Source organism: Zophobas morio, unplaced genomic scaffold, assembly GCF_036711695.1.
Source record: "Zophobas morio isolate AGI-343-1 ecotype UQ-CSIRO unplaced genomic scaffold, CSIRO_AGI_Zmor_V1 ptg000049l, whole genome shotgun sequence".
In the NCBI taxonomy this organism is placed as follows: Eukaryota; Metazoa; Arthropoda; class Insecta; order Coleoptera; family Tenebrionidae; genus Zophobas; species Zophobas morio.
In genome coordinates, this window is record NW_026972154.1 from 3,002,174 (window position 1) to 3,011,645 (window position 9,472).

The following is a 9,472-nucleotide window of genomic DNA, read 5'->3' on the forward strand; positions in this document are numbered from 1 at the left end:
TTTCTTCTTAATAATAATAACTTCCGAAACACTTGTCCGCTACCGGTTGTCTTACTTAAATCGCATCGAAGTATGTGTTGCGCAGGAGGGAGGGCATTTTGAACAGTACACCTACTTATGTTAGTTAAATTTATTTAATTGTTCAATTTATTTATTACATTTCTTTGAATTAATATGTTGGTGTTTTTTTAATATTTCACTTGTGAAATTTTGATTGACGTCTTTCAGAAACAGATATTTTAAAAGTGCGCCATAGAGCCCGTTTCTTCTTGATTACCTTTAAAATTTTGCTATGAATCCAAGGTTTTTTTGCTGATTTTTTAAGGGTTACGACCTTCATATGTTCCTCAACCTTATCATGAATAATACCTTTAAACACGTTCCAGTTATCACTGACTACCTGCTTGGACAATATATGTAGATTCCCAATCAAGTTCGTTTAGATTGTGACTTTAAAATCTATATACGTCTTCCTAATTGAGACGGTCCTTATATAAGGTTTAAAGCTTATTTGTAGGTCAATCTTTAAGGCAGCAAGATCTAACTGGCCAATTGGACTTAAGTAATCCGAGTTGACCAGTGAGTTGTCGTCGGATGAGATTATTAAGTCAAGTAAAGAAGGAGTTTGATTTGGTTTGTGTCTCGTAGGTTTCATAATCAGCTGATTAAGACGGCTGTTAATCAGCAGTTCGACTAAGAGTTGGGAGCATGCATTATAAGACTGACTAGTGTCTGGAGGCGATGAAATATCAGGCCAAAAATAAAAGATTTCTCAAAATTGTTCGAAACATTCATGATGAAATCAGTTAAAATTTGATCCTCGTCAATTGAAGACGAAGGAGACCTATATACACAGCCCATAACAAAAGTAACATACATTATTAGCCAACTTGAGGAACAAGGCTTCAATACCACATTTATCGGACGATAGGGGAGTGACCTGAAAATTGGGCAAGACATATTTTGAAAAATATATACAAACCCCATCTTCCTTCATATGCATCCGATAATTTCGGAAGAGTGAATCATTTTCCAGAGAAACTAATCCGTCTGGTAATGCAGGAGTCAACCAAGTTTCGGTTAACAATATAATAGAGGGTTTATACAGTTCCATAAAATCGCAAAAATCATCATATTTTGGATTTAAGAAGCCACATTAGTGTAAACAATAGAGCTGACAAAGTAATTTGAAGAAGAAGATGTGTGATTTAAACAAGTGAAGATGAATATATAATTTAAGAACTAAGCGAAACTTTAATTAGGAGAGAAAACATTTATTTCTGTAGTATGAGATCCCTCTTGCAGGAAAGATAAATCCATAAGCATATTATTTGTTTAACTGTTTTTGGCCGAGTTTCTGTTAATTACATTTGTTTGAAGATTGTTTGCTTACATGTCATATAATAAATTGTACACCCCATCAACATCTTTAGTGTAAGTCACCCATGGCTTTATCCATAAATTCTACAGTTTCATCATAACTTAGGGGATCCTGTTCTGTATTATTGTTCAATAAACCTTTGACTGGAAGCAATAAGTCTGATCTTGGTATCAGACTTTCACAGGAATCGTTCGTTTTTGCTTTTTACTTTCCGAGCGTAACATTTCATGACCCCTCGAGTACGAAGAAATAGGTCTCCCGTTTCCGTCTGTCTGTCCGTCTGTTCGTCTGTCCGTCTGTCTGTCTGCCGTCCCGAATTTTCATTAGACAGATAATCTCCTGAAGTACAGGGTCGATTGTTGTCAAATTTTGTATTTATATTAGGAATAGCATGTAGATGGTAAAACGCTAACTAAAATTTGTCTAATCATTCCCACCACTAATGCGATGACGTCACTTCAAAATTGTGCATAGTAAACGGGTTTTAAATTGTATAAAATAGCATAGTCCTACACATGTAGTTTATGACTTCGACTTTTTACCCGATTTTTGCATAATACATTTTTAATCAAAATATATTTACTTATCACCTTCAAAAAATTGATGACGTCAGCTTAAAAGTTTGCCGAATAAATCCTCTCTAAAATGTACAAAATATGATGAGTCTGTACTTTTGATTTGTCATTCCATTCATATTTTTTGGATTTGCATATACAGATGACTCAAAATAATTAATGAATGCCTGAATTTATATTATTGATTTAATCAGGAACTACAAAACCGAATGCTTTGAAATCTTGGAGGTGTTTTAAAGCTATCACGGGCACAGGCGCGGATACAGGATTTCGTTTACGGGGGGCCAATTTTTGTGAGATTTCCAGAAAATTCGTTCTAAACAAAAAGAATGGTCAACGTTGTTTCGATAGAACTTCCCTCGCTCCTTAAGCACAATAAAACATATCCAGCATTTTGAAAAATTATAAACCCTTATAAGTTCAAATAAAGATATGTACGTAACGTTAAAATAAATGTAACGAAGCGTGCTGGGTGTACGTTCCAAATGAGTTTTCCCTTAATAAAATTTTGTGATGCAAAGACACGTATACCACTTTGGATAGGTGCACTGTAATACTAATGATAACACTATCGTATTCCCAAATTTTCGGGAAAATTGAGTGAGCCGTTCCTCATTTAATCAATAAAATAAATTGACTCTTTAATTAATTTTTCTGAGTCACCCTGTATAAGAAATTTAAAAAATTTTAATGCAATGATAAATCACAAGTATAAACTCATCATATTTTGTATATTTTAGATAGGATTTACTCGGCAAAATTTTGAGATGACGTCATGAATTTTTTGGGAGGGGATAAATGAATAAATTTTGCTTAACGATTTACTATGATTATAATAACCTTACAATATTTACAAGATTTCAGAGCATTCGGTTTTACAGTTTCAAAGTTATATTACAGAATATTCTGGGGAGAAAATTCAAAACGGATTCATATACCACAAGAGTATCTTATTTTATAAAACTTCAAAAAAGTTTTTAATATAAATTTTTGAGATGAGACGTCATTCCATTGGTGGTGGGGACAAGTAGCCAAATTTTAGTTAGCATTTAACCATCTATATGATATTTTTAATACATATACCAAATTTGACAACAATTGTTGTTGTTTCAGAGATTACTTGTCGAATAAAAATGGATACATACACCAGACAGACAGACAGACGGACGGACGGAGACGGGAGACCACTTTTTTCGTAATCTAGATGTCATGTTGAGAAAATATGAAAGTGGCAATTCGGCCGATGTACTCGATTACTATACTTCCTCAGCTTACGCTCGGGAAGTAAAAATTATAAAATTTTAACGAGTGTACCCTTTTTTCACATAACATAGGTAAAGTGACATTTGGTTGTTTTCGTTACACGTATAGTATATTTACAAAATAAAATGTGATTTCAAAATTTTATCCATTAGCAGCAAAAACGAAATCGATAAAAATTTTAGCATCAAGAATGCCAACAAACCCAAAAATCGGCAGTTTAACCCCAAATTAAAGAATTTTCTCGGGGGAAGTCGGGGATCGACGTATCAACCAGTTAGGAACACTTTAGTGCTGTTCAACAATTAAATAAATTGGAACAAACTCAACAAAACTATGAAAAATACATAGCAGTAAAACACACCACCGATCACGTTGAAAGATTTTGTTCCATCTATGTTTTGTTCCATGTATGTTTTGTTCCATGTTATATGGCCTGAAAACATTTTTTTTTTAATATACCACATTTTAGGGAACATGTATTTTGCATACAGCCCGAGCCTTACTGGCAAAATATTGCTAATTCATTCAAAATTATACATTGAAGAAGGCCAATGGTAGTACATTTTTTGAAAAATGCGCAAACTTTAATAAATTTATGAGAAAGTTAATCCTGAACTTATTTCAACTGACGAAAACATTTTGTGTGAAGCACTGGGAAAACCGTGAGTTAAAAAAAATGTTAGGTAACATGTGAGTGCAAGTTCCAAATTTCACAACATGTTTCAACACAGTTCTAGAAAAGGAAGCATCAAAATCTCTACTAATCAAAACTGCTGCAAATTTTCTTGAAACAAAATCTTGTTGCACCTTCAAAGAAAAATGAACAGTAAGCAGATTTACGTAAAGTGACGTTTAGTGCCAATATTCCCTTTAGAAAGTTGAAAGACCCTTGTTTCAAAGCGTTTTTAGAAAAATATTATAAAATTGTTATACCGGACGAAAGTATGTTGATAAAAAATTATGTACCGGATATTTACAATGAGACTATTTCTAGTATTACAATGAATCTTTCACAAATTTCTTTCTTCCTGATGTTGTTTCGGCAGAGAAGATTTTAATTACGTTGTCTGATGCAACGGCAAAGATGGTTAAGGTTAGTTAACAACTTAAACTTTTATATCCTAATCTAATCTGATGCTGAGGAAATTCCAACTGTAAATTCCTTAATAAGTAATGTTAAAAAATATTTGTAGTAAAGTCACTTTTGAGGGTGCAAATATATATAGAAATGTTGCCAAATACTCGACTGATACCTGAACCCGTTATTACCCGATGGGGTACTTGATTAAACGCCGCAATTTTTAACGTGAAACATTTAGAACAATTTTGGAATTTTCAAATTACAAACTAATCCTCTATATGCGCATATTTTGAAAAATATTTGGGTAATAAACCCGTTCTTTAAATTAATGATGACTCACACATTTACACTACCGCGCTATTGGGTGTTAGTAGGCAAGTAAATGTTGATTTTCTGTACTCCAATATTGGTAGTTTTGTGAGTTTGCTTTATTATTTAAAGGAAAAGTACATTTCTTGACAAAATTTTGGGAATAAAATTTCTCTAATTATTATTTGCTATCTCCATGACTGTTTCACCAAACAACATTCTCAATATTTGTCCTCGTCAAAAATTTGTTGATGTCTTGCATGTTTATAATATTTAAATTTTGGGCTTTGTTTCTTAAAATTTTTATGGGCCGTAGTAAAATGCGTCCTCAAATTTTGTCCCATTTTTCCCAATAACACATCTTTATCCTCGAAAAAAAGAACAGATTCAATTTTTTCTGCACTAGCACCAGGGTTATTCCGTTGGTACTTGTAGAAGGTCATATCAGAATTTTGTTAAAAATATTAACCTTACACAATTTTTTATATTTTTGGGGACCATGCAGTATTTGCCTCACATACAGTACTTTTGGTGATAATTTTTATCAAAAATTAATCAGTAAAATTAACTGATTCATTAACTTTTTTTAAACAACTTATCTAAACAAATTCAACTGATAAAATGTATTTTAAAAAAGATGAAACTTAACTTCACAGGGACCTGTATAGGATTATTATAATAAAACAAATCTAAGGAACCTCACTGACATTTCATTCGTAAACGTTCTTATGCATTGTCTCAAAAAAGAATATTAAAAATGCGAGCGCAGCGAGCACGTTAGATGTTATTAAAAATTACTCGTCAAGTGTTCTTCAGAGACTAAAATATTAATAAGATTTTTTTTTGTAAAAAAAATTAATCCTAAAAATGTTTGTGATTAATTGCTACACTTGGGGAGATTCTAGCCATTTAAACACTGCACTCGTATTCTAAAGGTGTATTTTTTTACAATCTAGAAACAAATAACTTCCCTAAGATCCTTTCTTAAATACGTCTAAGATCAAATTAAAAAAAAAACGTTTAGAATGCGAGCACAGCGAGCCGTTCAGGTTTTACTAAAAAAGTTGGTCCAAAGTTATAACATTTCAACTTGTAAAAACTATGAAAGCAGTGATAAACCACATGGAGTCATAATATCTTTCTGATTTTATGTGGGACTTATCCGGCAAAATTTTGAGATGACGTTATCAGTTTTTTGGGAGAGGTTAACGGGATATATTTTGATTACCGATTTACCACGATAAATTTGAAACGTTTGCAAGATTTTTGAGCATTTGGTTTTGCAATTTCGATGTTAAATTGTAAAATGTTATACAGTTTTGATTTTTTTCCCCAAAAATCTGACCGTTTAGAATAAAAACTCAACACGGATTCACAAAACACAAGTGCAGGAGTATAGTTCCTTACAAAACCAAGAAAAAGAAAAATGATTCATACACAACCGTATTTTCATAAATAGTTTACAATAATTGCATTTTTTACAGAAAAATTTAGAAATTCAGAATTTCGTCATTTGTTAAAACAAATATTTGGACAGATATTTTTACGGGGCGAATAAATTATGAGAAAATTTATTGGGATCATGATTGTCGATATTTTTGCAGTCAAAAAAACTGCGAAAGCAAAAATCAGATTTTTTTAATTATAGAAAAAATCGAATGTCAACTTTTTGTCGTACACACTTGTACACATATAGCTATTTTCCAATAGTTCCCATGTCATTAAAAAAATATTTTCTACTCACCGAATAAAGTGAAAATTCAACTGGTACACGCAAGATTTTTGTCTGCAATGCGCATAAAATTGTGTAATTTTGGTTATATACTGCTTAGGTCACAATACTGTCATGGTCACCAGTGCAGTTAATTATAAAATTTGCGGATGATCCAAAAGTTTACGATGGGTCAGAATGTCATCATTATTTAAAACGTCAAAACTTTTTTGTTTCAATTTGGCGAGTGGAATTGTTCGAAAAGCTGCACGTTATTGACATACTGATAATGATAAAAGAAAGCCATGTTTAAAATTCGGAGAAACATATAAACACGTGTCATCAAAAATGTTTCGATCAAATATAATAAACAAATAAGCAAAGAAATTACGAATTGTGGAAGAAAATAACAGTAGTGGCGAAATTTATTCTTTACAGTGTTGACGATAAGATAACAACGTGCATTTTTTAAAACAGCTGATTAACACTTCATTCATAAAAAGTTAAACAACCTCGAGATAAGATATATAAAATTTAGTATTATTTTAGGGAAATGACATCATCAACTTTGATTAGCATTAACTCAGGAAAATTAGCCCTTTTGCTGGGGCTTTAAAATTTAGATAAAATAAATCAAAAACGCATTGAAAAAAGTGCCGGAACAAGGAAACAACGTCTACCAAATCCGGAAGAAAAATATTTACGCAACTTTTCGCACGTTGCGGAATATAAATATTAGAAAATTGTCGAGCAATGTCAAATTTTTTATTGCCAAGTTGAGGTTACTTCCGGCGAAATTAAATAATGCAAACAATTAATTTAGTATACTTACGTAATCCATAATTTTTGGTGTACAATTTGTTTTAAAATTCGAATTAAGACTAAATCAAGTTCATCAGTTGATGACAGCATAGTTAATGAATAAAAATTCTAAAAAAATCCTCTAGAAATACTCTCATCCCAAATTAATGAAAGTGCTGCAAATGTATCTTTTTTAAGAACATTATTTGACTACAAAATTAAAACTGTTTACTGGTTGTGTTTTTCCTGTCTGGGGCGTTGTCCTGGTAAGAACGTACCGACAAGGTTTGAGACAAACATTAACATAATTCATGAATTCCAGCAAGACTCATCTCCCTTTTTTTAAAAAAGCAGACAACTGACTCTAGAGCAATTAACGAAAATCTGTACGTTTAACACAAAGCTGTTTTTCGTCACATCAATTAAGAAAAAAGAAGTTCATGGTTTGGAACCACCAACAACGCAACTAACAACGTGCTAAATAAAAAAACCTTGACTTACAAATTTCATAGTGAATAACTTTATATCGTCACATATAACAGGAATTGCAACATTTAGGAGACGTAAATTAGATGTTTAGTGTTCTATTGTCTTCCACTAACACTTGGTAATTTGGGTATTTAAAATTAACAACATTTCTGGCAATTTCAACTTGTTTTCTGCTCATTTAATTGCAAGTTATTTGAATGTGAAAATTATGTAGTCGTGATTTACTTTATTTTTGTTGGTACATACTTGTGTGGGTTTTACGGTCTACAGTTTCACGCGTCCGTGAGATGTAATAATAAGTCAATGATCGTGAGAAGTAGTTTGAATATTTTATGCGTTCTGGTAGCTCTTTATGACAAACGGTTACCTTTATCACCGGATTTCGTAGTTCTCATTAGTGAAAAAGTGTGGGTCTTCGGCTTGTGGATTCTGTTTCGAAAGCTGCGGTCTGCATTGAACTTGACGTGGTCTATTTCGTTTCATAAATGTCAAAAACGGTTATAAATCGCAGTGAGCGAGTTCGATGTGCTAGTTTTGTGTTATCAGAGAGAGAACTCCCAGTATATGCATATTTTAAAAATTTCCACAAGAGTGCCCAATTCATATTAAGATGATTTTTTTCATAAAGTGTTTTTTGAACACGATCGCCAAGGTTTTTGAATTAGTACATTTTACAATGATTCGTTTGTGTGTTTTCTGTGTATGAGTGCGCATGCTCAGTATAATTGAACTGAAACAAATGCAAACGGTGGTATTTCGGTTGCCGGTTGACATTAGATACGGTGCTTTAATTCTAATAATTTAATGGATGTGTCTTGTACAAAGTAATTTGTTTCACATCACTGTTTACTAATTTCAGTACCCCGGTGTTGTTTAAGACGTCCCTGATAACACGAGTCTATAGATATCTCTACTGGAGTTATTATCTAACATGTTTGTTTTTATAAAAGTTTTTCCACGTGTCAGTGATGAACATATTGACTACACTATCGATTTGTTTAGGCCAAAAACTCATTATTCAATTTTCAAATCTCTCATTTCTGTCTGACTGTCTGCCGTGTCCGCGTGTGTAATTAAGTACGAAAACAGGGGAAAAGATATTTATTCGAGATGATTTATCAAAAAAAGATAGAGAAATACAAAAGCAAATTATAATAAGAGCAAAAAAAGAAAGAAAACGGGCAAGTCACTAAAATAAAGTATAAAAAAACTGTTGATAGGAACTGAAGAGTGAAAATGGGACAACATAAAAGAAAAGCTGATAAAAACGAAGCAGCTTAAAATTAAAAAAAAACTAACGAATGAAAATATTCAAGTTAGCAACAAATATGGTAACAAGCAAAAAAAGAAAAGAAGAGAAATAAAGCAGAAAAAGGAGATGATGTAAACGATGCATTCTATGAAGAAATGGACACAGTTATCGACAAAATACCAAAAAGAGATATCATAATTATAATGGGAGACGCAAATGCAAAAGTATGGAGAGAACAAATATATAAAGAAATAGTAGGAAAACACAGCAAGCATGAAGAATCAAACAACAATGGTCCAAGATTAATCGAATTGGCTATAGAAAGAAATATGAAAATAGTAAGTACGAATTTCAACGAAAAGATATACACAAGGGAACATGGATCATTCCAGGAAGACAAGAAACAAACCAGATTTTTCTTTCAAAAGAAACAAATATAAATACCAAATGGAACAATATACAACGAATAGTAACAGAAGCGATAAAAAGACATGTGAGCAAAACAAAAGCAAGAGAAAGGAAAGAATGGTTAGATGAGGAATGCGAAGCAGAAATGAAACATAAAAAGTTACTCAGAATGAAAATGCTGCAGATAAGAAACGAAGAAAAT

At 32.1% G+C, this 9,472-nt stretch overlaps 1 protein-coding gene across 1 annotated transcript in view; it reads right to left on the bottom strand.

The window, feature by feature from the left end:
* The window catches only part of LOC135142613 (scavenger receptor class B member 1-like), an 88,603-nt gene extending 82,166 nt beyond the window's left edge, over positions 1 to 6,437 (bottom strand). The window contains exon 1 of the mRNA XM_064074352.1: positions 6,354 to 6,437. The gene's annotated coding sequence lies outside the window, so the exon portion shown is untranslated. The remainder of the gene's footprint in view (positions 1 to 6,353) is intronic.
* Between the last annotated feature and the right edge of the window lie 3,035 nt (positions 6,438 to 9,472).